The 10151-nt window shown below is 47.6% G+C and overlaps 2 long non-coding RNA genes across 2 annotated transcripts; both read left to right on the plus strand.

Moving 5' to 3' along the window:
- Window positions 1-6312: 6312 nt before the first annotated feature.
- LOC141021036 (uncharacterized) lies at window positions 6313-7480 on the plus strand. Its single transcript, XR_012181037.1, has 2 exons — window positions 6313-6460; window positions 6538-7480. It is a non-coding gene; the product is annotated as an uncharacterized lncRNA (long non-coding RNA).
- Window positions 7481-7996: 516 nt separating this feature from the next.
- LOC109784087 (uncharacterized) lies at window positions 7997-9474 on the plus strand. The gene is made up of 4 exons (XR_002237818.4): window positions 7997-8104; window positions 8934-9051; window positions 9134-9208; window positions 9389-9474. It is a non-coding gene; the product is annotated as an uncharacterized lncRNA (long non-coding RNA).
- The last annotated feature ends 677 nt before the right edge of the window (window positions 9475-10151 follow it).

Below are 10151 nucleotides of genomic sequence, written 5' to 3' on the forward strand. Positions count from 1 at the left end.
GTATCCGAATCTTAGCTTAACCCCTTGGGGCCGGGTCTCTGGTCGCATTCGAACCGGAAGCCCCTAAGTTCTTCTGCTTTTTCACAAGTTTACTCTGAGGTGTGCATGGCCGTGTTTCACGTGCCGGCTTAATTTTGGCGTCAACTTACTGCGCCGGGTTCTTTAAACCGGAAGTATACTTACAGGCTGATAAATGTGATTGTTACGGCTATGTTCAGAGTGTAATCAAGGACCAGTCTTTTTTAATTCATATTCCGGGTTATTTATCTTAAACACCTGAATCTCAGGGCGGTAAGGCGCCTCGAGACTTGTGATTTGCCTTTATATGCAGAAACTTAAAAGCACCTTTTGAGGTTAAGAAAAGCAATGGAATGATTATGACCCGGAGAAACATCAAAGAGACAAATTCAAAGGGCTTTCGCATTCAAAACGTGCACGATGGCACGGCAGAGATAAATTGTTGCACCTACTCTATTACAATAACTCCTCAAGTTTAAAAGGTGGAACAATGTTTGGTAACCCGCCAGCTAAACTATGATGCCTGCTGGGTTGAAGTCCCCGGCTCATTCCTGTCTTCTCCTCCGGCTGATCCTAAGACCTCGAAGGTGGATGATTTCCAGTCAATGCCGCTGAGAGCTTCGAACTGGGCTTCTTCGTCAATTAACCCCGCCGGGTCAATCTCCGGGGCGAAGGTGTGCTGACGAGCCGGAGGAATCAGATTGAGAGCTTCATAGCGAGGGGTTGGAATCCTCTGATTCTCCGCATCGTAAACCGGCTGGTACTTGGTTAAGTCGGTGTCGTTCCCGATGATGGTGGCCACCGGGCGTACAGCCTTCACACACGCCGCGAAGTCCCTCTAGACGAAGGCTGAGCCGTCTTCCTTCAGGCTTGGATAACCCAGGGCGATGTCTGCCGGGTCTAGCTCCGGCAGGAATGCTTTGGCCCGGCTCAGCGCGGTGATTGCTCCGGCTCTCGCAGAGGCTCGTCGTAGCTCCTGGATCCGCTGTGGCAGAACAGCGAGCCGGCGCAGAACTTCGGCCAGATGAGTTGGCACCTCGTTGGATAGGGCCACCACAGCTAAGGCACGCTGTGACCCGGTGTAGAGCTGTTCCACCAGGGTGTACACGGCCTTTAATTTGGTGACCACGCTCTGATTGAGGTTGGCACTCCTGGGACCTGTTTAACAAGATCAGATAAGCCGGTGACAAGGATGAATCATGATATATACAGACTTGATGAAAGCCGGTGAGGTGACTTACCGAAGATAGCAGCCACCATTTGGGAAACCTGACGCTTTAGGCCGGAGAGCTCGGCGGTCTTCTCAGCGAGAGCCTTCTCCGCCTGTTCCGCCCGGGTCACTAGTGCGGCCTTCTCTTCGACCCAGGCTTTCCTCTCAGCATCAACCTTGGTCTTCAATTTTTCGTAAGTGGCGATGCTGGATACAAACTTGGCGTTTGCCTTCCGGGTCTCCATCTCCTGCATTTTCAGCCGGCTCTTGAGATCCGCAAGATCCGCCTCTAATTTCTTGCCAACAGCCTGCATATATTTCCGGGTTATTAACAGTCATTATATAAGTCCCAAGCGTTTTCCAAGCAAAGACACTTGGCACTTGGGGGCTAATGCATATTGAACGTATCTATCTACATATTGCCGGCTCAGTTGAGTAAGCCGGAACCTAAGTCTACAACATATTCAAGCATAAGTCGTCGACTTGGGGGCTAGCATGGCAAAGGTAACTATGCAGTAAATAAGAGGGCAGCAGAAGGATACCTCAGATTTTTGTTGGATCTGGTTGACCATGGCGACCTCGGCGTCCCGGCTCTTGTGGACTTGGTTGATGTAGCCGGAGACGAGCTCTCCAATGCTCAAGTCGGTGTAGCCGGAGAGGTCCAGGTTCACCCGGTGGGGCTGCAGTAACCCCCCCTTCGCGGAGCATTGGGCCAACGCGGTCGGTCTCCCCGGCTCAACGAATTCCATCCGGGTGATTACCACGTCCGGGTCGTCTGCTGGTGGAGCTGAGCCGGAGGCCTCCGGGCTAACCGAAGCTTCGGTCGTTGTCTTGGTAGTCGGGGCAGGGGCCTCAGGCGCTGTGTTCTTTGGAGTGGTGGCTTCGGGGGCGGAGGCAGCTGGCGGCTCTTGAGCCGTCGCCTCCGGGTCAGGTAAGTCTGGCACTCCGGCTGACCTGGTCTTCTTCGCCCGTTTGGTGAGCTTTGCCTGGGCACTAAAAAGACAGAAGTGTTAGGCACACAAAGAGTAAGTACAGACAAGATAATGTAAGGAGATTGTTATTACCCGGGTGCAGTCTTGAAGGCCGGCATATTTGACTGCATGGAGTCACCCGAAGAGGGGGAGGTCTCCTGATAATTGGAGTCAGAAGAGTTGAGTGGCTGACGGATAACACCCGCCAACGGATGAAAAGGGTACAAGTGAGAAAAAAAACCTCAGTGCGACGCTTCCTTGTTGCGTTGGGTAACCCGGCGGAGAGGTCGGTGTCCTTGCGGGCCCGGGTGTGACGCCGGCTTTCGTGAACCTGCTGCTTCAAAGGAAATTGAGGGTCTTGATGAGCTAAAGGATGAGAAAAGCTTACTTTCCGGGTTACCCTTCGGACTTTCAGCTGTGGCAAGGGCTGCGAGCCGGAGGAAAGTGATGTTACCTCTTCAACCACCGGGTTACTGGCGCCGGTGTCATCCTGTCCATGAGCAAAGTGTTGATAAGGAAGACAGCAACAAACAACAAATATAACAAAAATTTAAAGGTTTAAGGGTTACCTCTGACTCGGAGCTGTCGCTTAATTGCATTAGCTCCGAAGCAGTGGGTCTGCTTCCCTTTTTGCGAGGGGCGGCTTTCTTGGCAGCTTTCTTCGCCTTCCTGGCCTTCTTGGCCGCTTCATGGTCATATTTGACCCGCCAGAATTTGTCATCAGCCTGAAGGATACAATGATTGATTCCTAAGACAGTTCAGATCAAGGTTACATGCAGAAGAAATTGAAAGGTTAAAGTCAGCGGCTTACCGCTGGGGCTGGATTGGTCTTGCAGAAGGGCGCTAGCCCGGTCCTTCCACAGTCTGCCAGACTCTCGTTTAATAGAGCCTTGGTCTCTTCCTCTGCAACGTCTTCTGGAAGATCATTGCGACTGTGCCTCTGCGGGTCATCTTTTCGCCCGGTGTACTCACACATTAAGCCGGGGCGGCGGCTCAATGGGATCACCCGCCATGAGATCCAGACCCGGACCAGGTCAATCCCGTTCAGACCGTTGCCTAGCAGGGCCTTGATCTTATTGATGGTTGGAAGCAGAGGTTGGCGTTCCGCTGCAGTCAGTTTGTCCGACAGCGGATGAGTCGGCTCTAGACGTGTTGGGCGAAAGCCGGGCAGCGGATTCTCGTCAGCCGGGGACGTATCTTGGCAGTAGAACCAAGTCATATTCCAGTCCTTGGGGTGGCTTGGCGGCTCAGAAAAAAATAAGGGAACAGACAGTCCTTACGTCGCTGGATGGAGATGCCGCCTAACTCCAGACTTGGCCCATTGGCACACTCATTTTGGCGGTTTAAGTAGAGCAGTTCTCTGAAAAGCAGCAAACTGGGCTCTTCTCCAAGGTACACTTCGCAAAAGACTTGGAAGTTGCAGATGTTGGATACGGAGTTGGGTCCTATATCCTGAGGCCGTAAGTCAAAGAAGTTGTGCACGTCCCTGAAAAACTTTGAGCCGGGCGGTGCGAAGCCCCGGCTCATATGGTCTGCGAAGATCACTACCTCCCCGTCCCTTGGCTGTGGTCTCTCTTCCGACGGGTCAGGGGCACGGTAGGACATGATTTCCTTCTTAGGCAAATATCCGGACTTAACGAAATTGGCCAGGGTCTCGTCGGTGACGTTGGATCGCATCCAGTTGCAAGTGATGGGAGCCTTGGGAGGCATGGTGAAGGTTGGTGGTCTATGATAAATAGAAAAGTGTCCGGGTTAATTATAAGCTGGAGATCTATCATTCAAACTAAGATGGCGGCTTATGAAGGGGACTAATGATATATATTCAGATACGGTGGGTTGTTTAAGCCGCAGGGGGATTCAGAGTAAATTGGTTATTTACTACAGTTAAGCTGGAGGATTCTACAGAGCATGGTTTTCTTTAAACCGGAAAGTTCTACGGCACGTGTTTTCTTTAAGCCGGAAATGTAAGCCGCCAAGATCCAATAGTTGCAGTTTTTACTAAGTGTGGTAAAACAGGTTTCACATATGGCAGTAACTTTTTTGGATCAAAATGGTCGGGTGAAATGAAAACTTTCTAGACCTAGAAACAGACAAGCGGATATTCTTGAGCTCGAACGAAGCATCTGTACAGTGGAAGGAGATCTACTGGTACTTGAAATAAGGCTTAAGCCAACTACCACACTGGTTTTATGCAAGGTTAAAGATCAATCAAGTACAATGACTATGAGAACTACTGAGGTTTGTGGCAATGGCGATGAACGCGAAGAACACAGACAAACCCTACGGTAGATCTATCTGACAGGGAAAAGGAGACTCACCGGAGTTGGAGAAGAGCGGAGGTCGCCGCCGTTTATCTGGTCCGAGTCAGGGTGATGCAGCAGCCGGGTTGATGAAGACCAGGGGCGCGACGGCAGCGGCAGTGGTAGAGCTCTGGCAGAGGAGCGACGGCGCGAGGAGGAAGAAGAGAGCGTGAGAAGAACCTGTTGGGCTGGCCTATTTATAAGGTGAGGTCATAAGTGGGCGCGAGATTCAAGGGAACCACGGCGTGGTTATCTCCCCCTCACGACGCCTCGATTTTCGGAATGACAGTAAAAGCAAAGATCCGTTGCGAATCTGGCGGAGTAAAAAACGGACTTAATGGAGGATGACGTCACGGCGGATTATCCGGAGTCCAGAGGATGACGTCACTCCGGGTTATGGCCTTCACATAGATGGTAAGCCGGAGATTTTTTTCTGTCAGAAGAGTTGAAGATTGACGTGAGCCGGCTCAAATCAATCTGGGGCCTAATGTTGAGGATATAGACCTTAGAGTCACCCGCCAGGAGGGGCCGGGTTACTCGTACGGTCGTTGCCTGAAGCCCGGAGCCAAGTTTCAAGACGATGGGCCAGAGATGGGCTGAGACCCGGATATAGCTTAAGGCCCGTAGTTATAATCATTATTATAGTAGAACTTGCAGCTTAAGGCAAGTTTAGTTTAGAGTCCGAGCCGGACACTCTTATGAGCCGGCCGGGACTCTAAGGGCTGCTGGGCGTCTTCCTCCCTATATAAAGGGACGACCCGGCAGCGGTTTAAGGGCGAGAACAATCTCATCGAGAGCCGGGCATAGCTGACTAGCTCTTGGCGATCGAACCCTAATCAATATCACCTCAACTGGACGTAGGCTTTTACCTTCACCGTAAGGGGCCGAACCAGTATAAACCCTCGTGTTCCTTGTCCCGCATAACCCCTTCAAGCTTCCTAGTTGCGATGGCCCTACGACTAATTCCTAGCTCAAGGACATCTGCCGTGACAATTCCGCGACACTTGTCGAAAACCTTTTGCAACAAGTCGAGCTTTGTAGACAGTATCATTACCGTCAGCGTTAGTCTTCTTCTTGAAGATCCATTTATTCTCTATGGCTTGCCGATCATCGGGCAAGTCAACCAAAGTCCACACTTTGTTCTCATACATGGATCCCATCTCAGATTTCATGGCCTCAAGCCATTTTGCGGAATCTGGGCTCACCATCGCTTCTTCATAGTTCGTAGGTTCGCCTTGGTCAAGTAACATGACCTCCAGAATAGGATTACCGTACCACTCTGGTGTGGATCTTACTCTGGTTGACACTACTAGAAAAAGGGCTATAGATGGGATTGACACTAATGGCGCACCAGACAAGCGGTGCGCCATTAGTATATACTAATGGTGCACCACCTTCTGATACGCCATTAGAGTTGAAACTACTAATGGCGCACCTGGCCCAGGGTGCGCCATTAGTATCAAATTTTTTTTTAACTAGTGCGCCTGTCCAAACATACTAATGGCGCACCTGGCCCAGGGTGCGCCATTAGTATCAAAATTTTTTTTTTAACTAGTGCGCCTGTCCAAACATACTAATGGCGCATCCAGACACAGTGCGCCATTAGTAGTAGAAACTACTAATGGCGCACCTGGCCCAGGATGCGCCATTAGTATCAATTTTTTTTAACTAGTGCGCCTGTCCAAACATACTAATGGCGCACCTGGCCCAGGATGCGCCATTAGTATCAAAAAAAATTTTAACTAGTGCGCCTGTCCAAACATACTAATGGCGCACCACCTGAAGGTGCGCCATTAGTAACTAGTGCGCCTTTCCTCTATCCCCTTCTCCCCTAAATAACCCCGCCGTACCGCTCTGCCATGGCCGCCGCCACACTCCGCTCCGCCCTCCTCTCCTCCTGCGCCCTCCGCCGGCTCGCCTCCGCCTCCGCGCCGCGCGCCCCCCGCCTCGCCCAGCCCAAGGTCTCCGGGCGAACTGATATACTAGATCGTCGCGCTTCTCGCACTCGCGCTCACGGTTTCTGATCGGGGTTCTGCAGGTGCAGGGGTTCGCCCGGGCTCGCCGGTCCTACCCGGCCGCGTTCGCCGCCTCCGCCATGTCGACGTCGTCGGGGGCCAAGGAGGCGCCGGCCAACAACCCGGGCCTGTAGGCCGAGGTCGACCCCGCCACCAAGGGCTACTTCATGCAGCAGACAGTAAGCCGATCCTTCCCGTTTCCTGCTTCGTTTTAGCTGCCGATTGAGCGGGCATGCGTGGTATTGGATTCAAGTTTGCGCCTCCGTGGGTTTGATCTGTGGAGTGGAAGGGAGTTTTGTGGCTGGATTTGGCCGAAGCAATCTGTCGAACAGTTGGTGGTCCGTACGTGCTTGCTGTGGCAGGTTATAGAATTGGGAGAAAACAACACTTACCGAGGACTAAGTGATGGGTGTTGTTAGTTCCATGTGATAATTTCGAGCAGCGTTGTTGGTTTTGCAGCTGCAGTGTCAACTTAGCATCCCACTCTGTTTGGCCCAGTATTGCCGCTGTGCATATGTTTTATTACTGCACCACGTATGGTATGGAGTTGTTTCTGTGGAATGCTGGAAACTGTGTGTATGTGTAGGATATGCAATTCATCGTAGGCTTTCATGGGGTTACATTTTCGACAGGGCTGCTTTCAATGCTTTGCAATAGGCTCAGGAAATTCTTAGTGTTAATGCACCAGGCCATGAAACTTCATTTGTTCTGCAATTGGTCGAACAGTCGGTGGACCAGCTTGTTACTAGCAGTATTTCAGGTTGTCCCAGTCGGTTGCTGTTGCCATAATGAATTATTTTCTCTCTTCTTCTTTTTTGTCCCAGCTTGTACACTAAATCCACTTTACTAAAGATTTTTTTGGCCAATTCTTTAGGCTTCCTTGGTAGTGTAGATTCAAGAAAATTTTATAAAATTTATTCATTCTTTCTTCACTTTTTTTTTATTTGTATGTTCTCTACTGTTGAGTTAATTTAGTTGCAACCATAACAAGTATGCTCTGTATTCAGTTCAACTAACAGTTTTTGTAGTTATTGTTAAAATAAACTGCTTTTTTAAGTAAGGGAAAATGTTCCCATTGTTTTATTTCATTAACCATATATATATATATAGAAAATTTATTCTAATTTGTTGTCCTTAATTGCCGAAGGAGCCTTTTTTGGGTACATGCTACGCAATTTTCATATGTATAACTGTAATGAACATACAGTACTGGAAAATTTTATCTGTGAGTTGCATGACGACAATGTTAGATCCCTTACCATTTTTAACTTTGTATGCATGAACAGATGAACACTCAATACAATAATTTTCATATTTGGGAGGTGTAATTTTTAAAACTAGTGACAATGGGAAATCCTTATCGGTGTTCTTTTATGTCTTATCTAGTTAACATAACATAGTGTTAGTTGGAGAACCCATGATGGGAACAATTACGTTCCCTTGAATTACTGGGCTAAATATGCTCCTTTTTTGCATTTGCCAGCTTGAAAAGCTCATAAATGCTAATTCAACTGAGGTTGATTGGGAACGTTCCTTCTATTTGAATTTAGTCGCTCACACGTCATATACTGTCACAGTGGCATTGTGCAGGTATGTTTCTGTGGCACTTCTGCTAAGATCTTACAAGCTTTGTATGCTCTGAACAATTAGCTATAACTATGCATAAGAACAACTGCAAACCTTTTTGGGTGATCTATTGAGGTGTTATGGCTGGTGTGCGAGACACTGGAGTTGAGACATATATTCAGGAGGCGCCACCGTATAGAAGAGGTGTAATAACGGTGGTGCAGAGTGTGTGTGTGTGTTCAACATCGATGTGGCCTTGTGTTGAGCTGTAGGCTATATAAGCCAGTCTGTACCTAGAGAATGGTTAAGCTGAACAAATTGAGAGAAATCTACCAATTAGCCTCCTACTCTCAGTTATTCCTCTTCTTCTCCAAGCCTTCGTGTTTACTATCTTCATCGCGTCTTGGCAGATCGCCAATGGCAACGGGTTGCTAAATGAAGTAAATCCTTATATTAATACAACACTTTTGGTCTGTTAGCTATAGTCAGTTAAAGAACTCCCCAGATTTTTGGTTCATAGTTTCTCACCCTTTATCAAAATCTGAGACGGTTGGCAAATAATGATTGTCATGTCATCTAATTCCGTATTGAAACAGCATTCTCTGTTTCAACTAAATGTTGCGAAACGGGTCTGGGTTGTTGGTACAATCACACTTTTTTCATTAGCTGGCTGAACAATTTGTGACCATAAATTTATCTTTCAGCTTGAGTTTGCCCTGGAATGTTAAGGGACTCACAAATCTTAGAGTGCCAGTAGTATCAATTGTCATGCACAACAAAACCTTTTTTTTCATAACTCCCCTCAGTAATATTTAATGGTTGGTTATGTGCTTCTTCTAATCTACTTCCACAGTATCAGCAATCTTCGCAATCGTGCAGACAAAAGCAAGCGGTTGCCTCCAATTTACAAGGTTTCAAAAACTGTATATGCATCCCCTAGCCGTGTAAATTTCCGCCTTGATCAAAGAAAGGTAATTTTTTTCTGGCATCATCTTTTCAGAGAGACTGCCTTTCAATATAAATAATCTGTCGTAACTCACATCCCTTTAATAGGCTGTAGAGACAGTACCTGCATATCCGAACATTTATTTCTCAGTTGATGACTTCGATGATCCTTTTGATGCTGTGGTGAGTTCTGATTTACTTCTCCCAAAAATTACATAACATTGTGTTCTGGCAATACTTTGCAAATACTGTAGATGCCTGCAGTTTTATCACTGATGTTCCGTGGTTTTCCTTCAGATGGCTTTGACCATATACTTTCTAAGTTAACAATAAAGAGTAAAGTGATCTTGTAAATTTGAGCAGGTTTTGTCAGACCCAGAACACTGCTATTGTGTGATTCTCAATGCGCATGATGGGGCAGCATTTCCTGAAGAAAGCGAATCAAGCAATGTCGGTTCAAATATACAATTTGGGATCAACTCTGGGAGCAGTGGAGAGAACCCACCAAAGGTTCACTCTCTTCCTAAATGAAGGTTTCATCGTGATGACTGCAGCTCTCTTCTATGTGATGGTAGTTTAGATGATCGATATCGACTTGTAATGTGAAGACAAACTTGCGGTCTCGAGACTTGTAATATAATGTTCTATCTTTGTTCGGTCTTTTCAATTCGGAGACTAATATGATGAATTGTATTCGGAGACTAAAATGATGAATTGTATTCAGAGACTAATCTTCTATTGTATTCGATGAATCTGTTGTTGATGTGTGCTGTCTATATTTTGTCCAATTATACATTTTGTAACCTGTGCAAAAAACAGAAAAATAAAAAATAAAAAAAACCTAATATTCATACTAATGGCGCATCACATCATAGTGCGCCATTAGTATGCCAGAGGATACTAATGGCGCATCACTAAACAGTGCGCCATTAGTATGCCAGAGGATACTAATGGCGCATCACTAAACAGTGCGCCATTAGTATGCCGAAGTTACTAATGGCGCATCCAGTTGTGGTGCGCCATTAGTATGCCAAAGCACCTGGGTATAGATGGTCCCCTGGGAGGCATACTAATGGCGCACTGTTGTATATACTAATGGCGCATCTGGGGTGCGCCATTAGTATAC

This window comes from Aegilops tauschii, chromosome 3 (genome assembly GCF_002575655.3).
Source record: "Aegilops tauschii subsp. strangulata cultivar AL8/78 chromosome 3, Aet v6.0, whole genome shotgun sequence".
Lineage (NCBI taxonomy): Eukaryota > Viridiplantae > Streptophyta > Magnoliopsida > Poales > Poaceae > Aegilops > Aegilops tauschii.